Consider the following 12,482-nt stretch of genomic DNA (forward strand, 5'->3'; position numbering starts at 1 on the left):
CAAAAACAGCTATGTCACATAAATATGCTTAAGCCATATTTGGATAGGGATAATCCTACTATAACTCAGCCTGTCAGTACCGTCAGTTCTGGCCATTATGAAGATAGTGATACTGAAACTGACTTGAGTGAAAATACTCTAAACTCAAAGCTGGGCTCGGTCAAGCTTCAGAACTCAGAAATCCTGGAGAAGCTGGAGTCTACAAAGTTGGCACACCTCCAGCCAGAACAACAAAACAGGTGAAAGAACTGCTCCACGAATATAAACACCTGTTTCAAGATGTTCCAACGAGGACAAACGTCATCTATCACGACGTTGATGTTGGGGACAGTAAGCCTGTAAAACAACATCCATACAGACTGAATCCAACAAAAGCGAAATATCTCCAGGAAGAAGTCAAATACCTGCTGGACAATGACTTTATTGAACCCAGTAAAAGTAACTGGAGTTCGCCGTGCATACTTGTTCCCAAATCAGACCACAGTTATCGTATGTGCACGGACTTTAGGAAGGTCAACGCTTTAACAAAGACAGACACTTTCCCAATCCCGAGGATTGATGACTGCATCGACCGAGTGGGAAAAGCCAAGTATGTGACAAAATTTGACCTACTGAAGGGATTTTGGCAAGTCCCTCTGACGGATCGTGCTCGTGAAATATCCGCCTTTGTTACACCAGACGGATTGTTCCAGTACAAGGTGATGCCATTCGGAATGAAGAACTCTCCGGCAACGTTCCAACGGATGATCAACGACGTCATATCCGGGCTAGACGGGTGTGCAGCTTACGTTGACGACGTCATTCTGTATAGTGACACCTGGGAGGAACACATCAAGCTCATGCGGAAGTTCTTTGAGAAGACTGAGCAAAGCAATGTTGACTGTCAACCTTGCCAATCTGAGTTTGGCTGGGCGAGGGTGACTTACCTCGGACACACTGTAGGACAGGGTGAGGTAAAACCTGTTGATGCCAAAATCAGTGCCATTTCAAGTTTTCCCATACCAAACTGCAAACGACAACTGATGCGCTTTCTCGGTATGGCTGGTTACTACAGAAAATTCTGTCCAAATTTCTCCGCAATTACTGAGCCTTTGACTAACTTACTTAAAAAGAAAGTAAAGTTTGTTTGGTCAGAGCAATGCCAACAGGCATTTGATACACTTAAAGCCATACTGCAAAGTGCCCCAGTGTTGTCTGCACCAGATTTCACTTTGCCATTCAAATTAGCTGTAGATGCTAGTGATACGGCTGCTGGTGCTGTTTTATTGCAAGAGGATAGTCATGGTGTAGATCATCCTGTTTGCTATTTTTCACGCAAATTTAACAAATCCCAGAGAAACTACTCTACAATTGAAAAAGAGTGTTTATCTTTGATATTAGCTTTACAGCATTTGAAGTTTATGTTACTTCTTCAAATCAGCCAATAGTGGTTTATATTGATCACAACCCTCTTGTTTTTCTGCAGAAATTCAAAGGCAAAAATCAGAGATTGCTAAGATGGAGTTTAATGTTACAGGAGTTTAATCTTGACATTAGACATATCAAAGGCAGAGACAATTTAATTGCAGACTGTCTCTCTCGTATTTAGAGTTTATTGTTGTTCACTTTCAAGAAATTTTACTTTCGAGTACAACAAAATTTGAGTACTTAAATCTTTTCAAGATTACATTTGTAAAAGAAAGATTTTTCTTTGAAAAATTTTCTTTTTTTGAAGAGGGGGTGTGTTATGTAGGTCATTTCCCCCCACATCATCATGACCTGAGTTCAATTAGTCTAGAACATTCTCAAGGTCACTACCCTCAATGACCTCACAACCTTGAATTCAATTAGTCATGTTTGGAATGTTCTGGAAAGTTGATTAGTTGTGTAAGGGAGATAATTTTAGAACAGTAATTAGCATGTCAATAAAAGTTCTAGATTGTTCTTATATGCCTTTATAAAAGGGACGTGCTCAGCTTCCAGTCAGACTTTTGGGATCGTGTCTCTTGTGTGTTACTAAACTCCAGCAGTAGTCATTCTCTAGACTTTTCAAGACCTTCACTGCCAACGCTGGATTTATACTGTGGACTTTGTGCAGCTTCAAGCCTGCAAGGACTGTTCATTCATCCAACTGACTGTTACAACTCTGAGACTGGAGCTTTGCCGTCCCAGCTGAGATAAGTAGTCTGTACACTTTTAAAGCTTGTACTCTATCCCTGACTTAGCAATTAGTTTTATTTTCGTAATAAATTTTGTTTAAACGTTAACTGCTGAGTTCACCCTTTTGTTCGTTTCTCTGCACGTAACATTATGTTTTCAATGTCAACCATAAAATCTTGTTCTTCTCCCAAAAGCATGTAGATATACATAGTATTTAGCTTGTCAACCAACCCTATAAATGTGGAGTCTCGCTTTCCAGACCTCGCTCGCTTCGCTGACGCATTTTAAACCTAGCACAGTATATCCACAAGTAAAATGTACCGCCGACTATCTCACAGCCCCTGGTTCGCTGCGCAGGTATGCGCCCTGAACGGTCTTTCTAGCAAACGACGCTCACCGAGCCAGCCGTGCTATAGCGCAGAGAATTTAATTTGTATGCATTGAAGGGAAAGGATTACACAATTATGGTCTTCTGTTTGCATATTGAATATTGCATTATTTGCAATTTGAAGCTACATTTTGAAAATTACCCATCCCCTCACCCACCAGAAAACTTCCAACTGCCCTCTCCTTGTCACAGAAGTCCTCAATGAAGAACCATAAGTGCAAAAGTTCCCACCAACCCATTTGTCGTCCGCTTATTCGACAAAATAACCGGTGTACAAATCATCTGGTCAGGTGATGGACGATGGCTAAAGGCAATTCCATTTTAATATACTGTATCTGCATCTAAATTATCGTAGGATCGCTTTGCATGTGCCAACGGAGAACAAGTTATTGACGACCAGCAGGATTACTAGCTAATTGGAGGAATGGAAACAGATTCTATCGTATTTATATACACAACTCGTCACGGACAGAACAATATAGTTAGAGTGGTTGAAATTTGAGAGAGCAACCTCATTTTCAGTTGATATTTTTTGCAGTTGGTGGTGATACCAACCTGGTGAACTCTCGGCATGATAGCAGAAATGTCACTCGACTTCGTCTCGTGAAATTTCTGCCATCATGTGCCTCGGAAAAGAATTTTTGTCGGTACGGTCGTGATCGTGATATTACCCCTCGAGACCTCGAGGCCTCGAGACAATATCACGACCTCCCTCCAAATAAAAACATAACTACAAAATGTAACATTCACACAGCTCTTTATTCAATTTTATTCAAATGTCTATTTATGGATATTGGAAATACAATCGTAACCACACAAGATCTGGCATGGCTGGACATTTCAAATTCTTCTTCTTATCGTTGTGTGGTTGCTTTTGGTCGCAGCTCGACCATCAAGATGTCACTTACACTCTTCCTTTGTTCCTGGCTCGAACGTTTGTAATTACGAATACCTTCGAAATGTAAACAGTAAAGCAGCAATGAGCAAGACTAACTTTTTATCAGTCTTCAATCTCTTCTCACAATGTATCTTAATTGTTGACATTGTTGACATATGAAAGTTTGCCTTTGTTTTCGAATGAAATATTTCACACGAAGATTTGCTTTTAGGAAATGCAAGTATCTTTCATCTTTGAAGTTGACAATTTTTCACAACTAGTTTGATGATCATCAGCAACATGCACAATCCCTCTGATCGATATTGGACATTTTATAATCTGTCCTTCATAATAGAGATCATAAAGTCCATATACTTATGAAAAATGGTTTAAATAAAGGAGATGCTCGCCCTCCACTGAACGATGATGTCTTGTGCGTTCCATAATCAACTGTTCCTCCTATTTCCCATTTGATGGGCACAGTGAAACGTACTTTTTGAAATGCCGGATATGAATTCTCACTGGATTACGATATTTGCATGTTTCACTTCCTTGCGTACTTTCATGTATGGATACAATTGTGTTAAGAAGACCTCTGAGGGAATGGTCACCTATAGTTGTTTCATTTTCCTCAGTCAATCTATTTGCTCAGTGAACATGCCTCAGTTCCTTTTTGTTCAAATACCAATACTAGACAGTCTCTTCATCTCTGCATAAAGGACCTGACGGAAAGCAACGAATTTTGTCGCCAAGAAAGTTTATCCGGGTTTGTCTTTTCAAAAAATAACTTTGCAAGCCCATAATCAATGAAAGCAAAGTTTTTGGTGGGTAAGTGTGTCCGTCGATAATTTCTCCCATCTGGTATACAAACTTGCTAAGCCAATACAACAAATCATGTATGGATATCGTTTCTGAATGGAGTCATCTTCACTTTACTCATCAGTTGACGATTCAACGTGGGTATCTTTTCAGGCCATGGCCTATTCGTTGAAAGTCCGTAGCACCAACACATTACAGAGTTGATTCTTGGGAATGGATTATTTTACAACGCCCTGTCCCGTAGGAATCCGACACTGGGTCAGCAAACCGCCCTCTGGAATATCCTTTAATGAAATAAAAATTATTTATTCTCACTCATATGTTTAATGACAAGGTATGTATAAAAATCATGGAAATCATACCATCCGTAAAATGGTGAAAATGGCTAAAATGACGAATTAGATACTCACAGGAGGGATGCTGGTCACTGCAACATCAATATTTTCAAAGCCAAGCTCGTTTAAATATTCTGCTGCTTGTGAATAAATTAACGCTCCATCAGAGATATCAGAAAAATCTGGCTACACCTCTCGCGCCATGCTGCAACTACGACACGTTCACGTAAAAAGATAAATGTACCTCGTGGCCGTGCATTTATACAAGTCCATATATCACTGTGCGCGTGTAAAATATGCACACCCAATAAAATTGGAAGAAACATTGCGTGTGAGCTCATTACTGAGCAATTATTGGTTGAGTTCAGTTAGTAGTATATCGTCCCAGGTGCAAAACTTTGAATAATCAATACTTTTGCAAGAAGAACCAAACCATTTTGAAAGCAGGCCGATATCAATCGCCTATGGTCGACATAAAAGATCTTTCTAACACTGTATTGTTGGTTAGGAGGTGTTTAGATGTAGAGGAGCTTGCACCACTCGTTGTGTATGTCAAATACCGTACGATTACCTCGGCGATGTCCATGATATCAACCTCGGACTTCGACTGTCTATGCTGAAATCAGGTTATGGATGTGAGACAATATGCTCGCTTTAAATGATGGTAAAATCGAAATCATACATTTTTGTTCTAAATTTACAGGTGTAGGCCTGGTTCCTCGTTATGGTATTCGAATAGCTGATGTCATTGTTCACCCATCTGACACTTTAGAATCTTGGTATCACGATTGATTCTAGTGGCAGTATGTCAGCACATGTTGTCAATGTTTGTAAATCGACTTCTCCCTCATGCTCTTTGGAAGATTGGTAAAATCCGTAATATACTTGATCAGCCTTCAACTGAGAAACTCATTCATGCTTTTATCACATCTCGCCTGGATTATTGCAACAGTTTACTTTTCGGCCTTCCTTCATTTGAAATACGCGATTATACTGCAAAAATTTCAAAATTCGACAGCTAGCTCGACTTGTCACCAGGAAGAGGAAAAGTGGTTACATTACTCACATTCTTCGTGACCTTCATTGGCTCCCTGTTCAACAAGATATCCAATTTAAAATTCTTTGTATTACTTTCAAAGTTCTCTGTAGTCATGTACCATCTTACCTTGATGAGCTTTTGATTAGACGTAGTACGAGTCGGAGTCATGCATTGCGTTCATTTTCAAATGGGGAAATTAAGTTACACTGAGCCATTGGTCGCTCAGCTTACTGTGAAGATAGGGCGTTTTCAATATGTGCGCCTTGTTTGTGAAATCTTTGCCGTCGCACCTTCGTGCACTTCAGTCACTCGATAATTTTAAAGTCGGGTTCAAAACTTACCTTTTAAAGCTATTTTACACATGAGTTTTATACCATTTTAAGTCTTTTTATACAAGAGTTTTATTTGTTGATCTGTTTTAACAATTTCACGATTCTTACAAGCTGTGACTTTAAATTTACTGAACATTTTTACTGTTGTCTTTGTTTACTTTTTATTTTCAAGCGCATTGAGATATTTAAATACTTAATGCGCTTTTTTAAGAAATAAAGATTATGTATATATATATATATATATATATATATATATATATATATATATATATATATACATATATAATATATATATATATAGATAGATAGATAGATAGATGAAAGTCCGGAGCTGGATTATTAGATTAAAACATTAATTCGCTACTCAGAGTTTCGTGCATCTTGCGATGCAGTCATCAGGCAACTGCCAAATACAAACCAATACATTCTAGAGTAATGAGAAAATAGAACAAAGGCATTCTGAATGGAACATATCGAGATGCGCGTATTTACGCGCGCGTATACGTGTTTATTTATGTGGGATAGCAGAAATCTTTTAGAGTGCCTGCAGCACGAAATTAGCTCATTTCTTTTGTTGAGCGTTGCCATGGTTGGTCTACATATGATAAAAAACTTTCATCTACCTATAGCTCTACTTCAACTATTGAGCACTCTGCCAGTCCGATGAAGACATCAATCTACGTCCTGCTCGTATTTAGCTCCATATTTTTGTTGAGCACTCTGACCGATTCATCGCCTGTCAACATGGAGAAAACCAACTTAGGATATTCGACCAAGAACATTCCACTGCCATCAAGAAACGAATATATGAAGAGACTCATTGACAAAACTGAACATTTTCTTCGCCGTTTGCGTTGGATAGCGCACTTCTTCCTTAACCCAAGAGAACCAAAGACAAAGGAAACCTACGGCTTTAAATCACGAAATTCGCCGCCACAAGTTGAAGAACTGAAACCTTTCGAAAACGACATGTTAAAACTCATCCAAAATGTCAAGTTCAAAGATGTTAAATGCTGTTTCCAGAAAAAACTATCCAACGACATCAAGACCATCATAAAACCAGGTAAACTTCTCATACCAGCGGATAAAAACACAAATTACTACAAAATGGACACTGAATCTTATGACAAGTTACTGAAAGAAAATATCACAAAAACATACAAGAAGTCCAATCCAGAAGTAGTTACCGCAATCGACGCAGAAGCAGCCAAAATAGCCTATAAACTTGAATTAGACGATCGCATAGAAAAAATAGCACAGAAGGAGGCATATATCACCCTTAAAGACCATAAACCCACATTCAATGATCATCCGACGTGTCGCCTAATCAACCCAACCAAATCAGAAATTGGCATGGTAAGCAAGCAAATCCTCGATAAAATTAATAAGCCAATCATCAATGCCACGAACATCAACCAGTGGAAGAACACATCAGACGTCCTTAAATGGTTCAACAATCTAGAGCATAAAGAGACGCTTTCCTTGATAAGCTTTGATATATGCGAATTTTAACCCATCGATCAATGAAGAGTTACTGACCAAAGCCCTAAATTTTGCCAGCAAATACCGCCAAATAAGTAGTGACGAACGTGACATCATCATGCAGGCCAGGCGCTCATTGTTATTCGAAACAACATACCATGGGAGAAGAAATCGTCATCTGACCAATTCGACGTGACCATGGGTTCATTCGACGGAGCGGAAATATGTGAATTGGTCGGTTGCTATATACTGTCTCTACTCACTGAAAAGTACGGCCAAAATGTCGGGCTTTATAGGGACGACGGGTTAGCAGCTTTCAAGGGAAAACCGCAAGAGATTGAAAACATCAAGAAAGGAATCTGCGAAATCTTCCGCAACAACGGTTTAAAGATCACAGTTGAGGCTAACCAAACCATTGTCAATTTCCTGGATGTGACGCTAGACCTGAAGAGTGGTAAGCACACGCCATACATGAAACCGGGTAATGTGCCATTGTATGTACACCGCAAATCTAATCATCCACCATCCATCCTGAAAAATATCCCTGAATCGATCAACAGGAGACTGTCTAAAATATCATCAGACAAAGAATCTTTCGACAACACCAAATCTGCATACCAGGATGCCTTGGATAAGAGTGGATACCATTACAATCTTACATACAAAGAAGAACCACCTAAAAGGAAAAGAAATAGACAAAGAAACATTACAGCAGCGTGGATACTAATATAGGAAAATGCTTCCTTAGTCTGATCGATAAGCATTTCACCAAATCAAATCCTTTACACAAAATCATTTCGAGAAATACACTAAAAATTAGTTATAGTTGCATGAGTAATATTGGTACAATAATAACAAACAACAACAAGGCTAAATTAAACAACCTAAACCCCAGTGAAGAGAATAAGACAAACTGCAACTGCAATAACAAATGCCCGATGAATGGTAGTTGCAATGATGAAACACATAGTATACCAAGCGGAAGTCATTACATCGGACACAAAACAAACTTACATCGGACTATGTGATACAACATTTAAATTTAGATATAGAAACCATATTTGCTCGTTCAAAACCAACGCTATAAAAATGCAACTGAGTTAAGTAATATATTTGGAACTTAAAAGACCAGAACATTGAGTATGAAAGGTAAAACAAGCTAAGCCATACTCCAATACCAACAAGAAGTGCAACTTGTGTTTGTGGGAAAAGTTTTTTATCATATGTAGACCAACCATGGCAACGCTCAACAAAAGAAATGAGCTAATTTCGTGCTGCAGGCACTCTAAAAGATTTCTGCTATCCCAAAATGATTTGTTCGAAACCCAGGGATATCAGCTTCCTTGCATAGACGGGCAATAGTACCATGAAGAGCGTTATGACCTAGTTTCTTTAAGCTATACCAACATGTAGCCGTAGGTTTTGGCAGAGGATATAGGTAGTAACCATCGTCAGGTCTATTTGGAGGACTGTTGAGGAAGAATAATAGAAATAAATGTTTACAGTCAACATGAGCATAGTTTACGTGTAGATTACACGCAAATGTTTCATAAAGTTTACGAGTGGACACATCAAGATGCCATTAGCCAAATGTAGAGGTTAAATTTGATATTTGACTGATATAAGGTGAGAAGTTTCTGTTTGCTGTAAGTTAGAAATCTAACGATATAAATGTGTGAAAGACAGAAATGGGTAAAACTTACCATAAATTGTTGTAGCGTTCATACAGTCTTACTATACATCTCTCAGGATTGTGTGCATTCTCGTATGCTCTGGTGACTTTTTGTCGAATTTTTCGACTCGACAGTCCTCCCTGGTTAGACTTACTGACATCTTCTCTATATTCCAGATACTTTTTGCCTGATATATCTATTTTCAGTTGTATTTGAGAGTTTTTATGGCGCAGGTTTCTGTGCTCTATACCACCACGTAGAGCAAAGTGCAAACCAAACAAGTAAGGCCTAAATTTGAGAATCAAGGAGCGACTGCGGTGTATGATCTCCCAAGAGTTTCCTATCCCATAATACGTTTTCTTCGTCAACCGATATGATCTGCGCTTGCCTTCTGTGAATTCCAATCCCACTCTTGGCTCTCATTTTCATTAAGCAATCGAGACTTCTTGGTTTCGAATCGCCTCGGGCCTACGGCCCTCGGCGATTCGAAACCAAGAACCACCTTGGTGTCGGTGGTTCTCTATTACATATAATCCCCCCGTATTCCGAACGAGTGTGGCTGCGTCGCGGACGAGTGATTCCCCGTGTAGCGGCCGGATTATATATTTATCACATGCATAGACCCAGTTTTCCGTGAATAAACCTTCCAGGAATGATAATTACTGGGGAAAAATGAGAGGGAGTATTTTACAAGAATTCATACGCTTGTGTTATGCGGTCGTGGCTGGGTCACAGCTGACTTGACTGCCCGGTCAGCTCAACATGTCGGGGCTGCTCCTATGGATAATTAGCGTCTCTCGTAGGGCTTTTTCTGTGCGAATCAAGCGGAAATAGGAAAGACTATGGATTTTTAATGCAAGGTATTTATGTTGTACTTAATATAACATCAATTTTAGTGAAAATTCATTCATAAAATTATTGGACGTACAAGCGGGACGTCGCGACACTGAGCCGCGGCTGGCGAGAACGGGTTATTTTTGTCAATATTCGAACATCATTCAAATAATTCTTCTTTGCAAAGTATGTATGAAATTTTCAAAATTAACAATTATTATGGTTTACGAAATTGTCAATTGTATGTTAAATATTTTACGAATAAAATGAGCGTGTTGAAATATAATGAAGAACAGTGTTCGGCTCTGACTCAATCGGTAAGACTACAAGCAACGAGTCTTTCTGAGCTCAGACGCGAGACGACGGAAGTTCAACAACACGGTACAATACAACGTGATGCACAATATGCATGGACAAAAGCAATAGCTTGACCTTTAAATGCACTGATAACCTGTGAACTCGTCGCTCTTGAAAAATATAATAGCGTTTCTTCTGATGAGTCTCAAGTCCGGAGTATTGTCATTGCTGTCAGAAATAATGTACGCTCTTTGCTTCATCAGCTCGCCCGGAGGCTCGACTGGTTGACAGCCGCGGCAGCATTGATCGTGATGTTGAACTTGAAACCCGTCCATGTTGCTTCAGAAAACATTCTTACTGCTGTAGGGATGATTGGTACGTGTCTTGGGTTATCGACTATGCTTATTATGTTGTTTGATGGACATCGAGAAGGGCAATTTTGACGAGGTAGACAACACAAAATGCCGGTAACATACCGTTAAAATGTCAGCGGTGTAAAAATCAAACGTTTCAATCGAAATCAACGACGAAGAAATACAAATTCATAAAAATTCTAGTATCGACGGTATTTTGTGTTCTACACATATATTTTAATACTCCATATTTCCTTATGTTTCATTACCCTCCCACTTTTGCATTTCAGGGATTTGAAAATAAGTTCTGAACTGAACAGCTGATTTTTTGTTTACGTTTTAAAAGTAGTCCGGGTCCCATATCCACCACATGTGGAATTAAGCAATAACCCCCGCCGCAGGAGGGTATACACGAGATTTTGGCACAATGCGCGACATATAGCACGAGCCGATAGGCGAGTGCTATATGGAGCGAATTGTACCAAAATCGAGTGTATACCCGACTGCGAAGGGGGTTATTGCTATTATATTATATCAACTTGTGTGTCTTTGTCGTCTTGGTCCGGCATTTTCGTCAGTTTCAGTCCAAAATGCAGAAAACTGACGTCTGAGAGATCGAACGTCGGAAAATCATCGCCCGAGACCGAGCATTTTTATGAGTTTGGATTACGTTGACAACACACGAACACAATATCCTACGATAACATACGCATTACGTTCATCAAAATTTAATTAATATTTACATGCAACACGAACTGCTTCAGACACAGAAATGGGTCAAGAGTTCAAAGCAAAAGAAAAAGTAACAATTTTTTTCGTAAATTTACATAAAAACAATAGCGCTGGCTTTTTTTTTGCGTAGTACACTAAAAATAGATTTGTCTCATTCACTGTCAGTCCGGTGTGCGCCAACCGTCGTAACATTCAGACAGAGGAGGTGGTGCAGTGGGGTTACAGGTTCTATTTTTGATGGATATTTTGGATGGATAATTTGTGCTAGAAAACGTGCAGTTTTGAAATAATCCAAACATGGATTACGGCGACTGTATGAACAGTTGTAATATGCGAGCAGAGTGCGTTGCCCGATTCAGCGAGAGCTGGACGCTGACACAGCGATTTTCGTCGCAGTCGCCAGGAATGATCGCATTGTTATTTTGAACTTCTTCAAGTTCTTGGGCTACATCGTTAGAAGACCCTGGTCTGTTACAGCCCAAACTCTAGGAAGGAATATCTGACGTACCGTTACAGTGAGGAAGTTTCAATTTATTTGTGTATGAACGAATACTAGTAGTAGCTTCGTTTTAAAGAGCAGTATGTCGCGTCTCGACTCCTGCTGAATCGATCAAGGAAACTACACAGTGCGCTGTTACCCTATACAATTTTGTACATCATCATACCAAAATAAATGTGTTGCTTCGGAGATTTCTTTCATCATAGACCGCTTATTTTCACCAAGGGGTGAGTTACAGAACCATACTTTATCTCTGTATCGAAATTCGAACTCGGTCTTTGAAACAAAGCGGACTGTTTCGGATTAAGTTCAGAGCCACATCGTTCAAATGCACCGACCGGGCAATTTTCAAAAATGCTTGTTTAGGGGCCCGTTTTACCACCGCTATCAGTGCTAAAACAATATTTTAGCATCGCTCTCGTCCAATCAGAATGGCTCATGGTAGCATGATATAATATAATATGGATTCATTCTGGGACGTCGCCCGGGTTAACAAGGTCCGACCAGCTACACGGGGCACAGTAGCTCAAAATCCGTGTGTCCCTCGGATTATCCTTCGGGATGTTACTAAGACATCATACGTGCAATTAGAGGGCAATTTTATCACAGAAATGGAGAAAGCTACCAGACAATTAAACCATGCAAATTGCTACTGACGGACTGTTTAAAGTCATCTCCAGCTT

This window comes from Ptychodera flava, chromosome 5 (assembly GCF_041260155.1).
Source record: "Ptychodera flava strain L36383 chromosome 5, AS_Pfla_20210202, whole genome shotgun sequence".
Lineage (NCBI taxonomy): Eukaryota > Metazoa > Hemichordata > Enteropneusta > Ptychoderidae > Ptychodera > Ptychodera flava.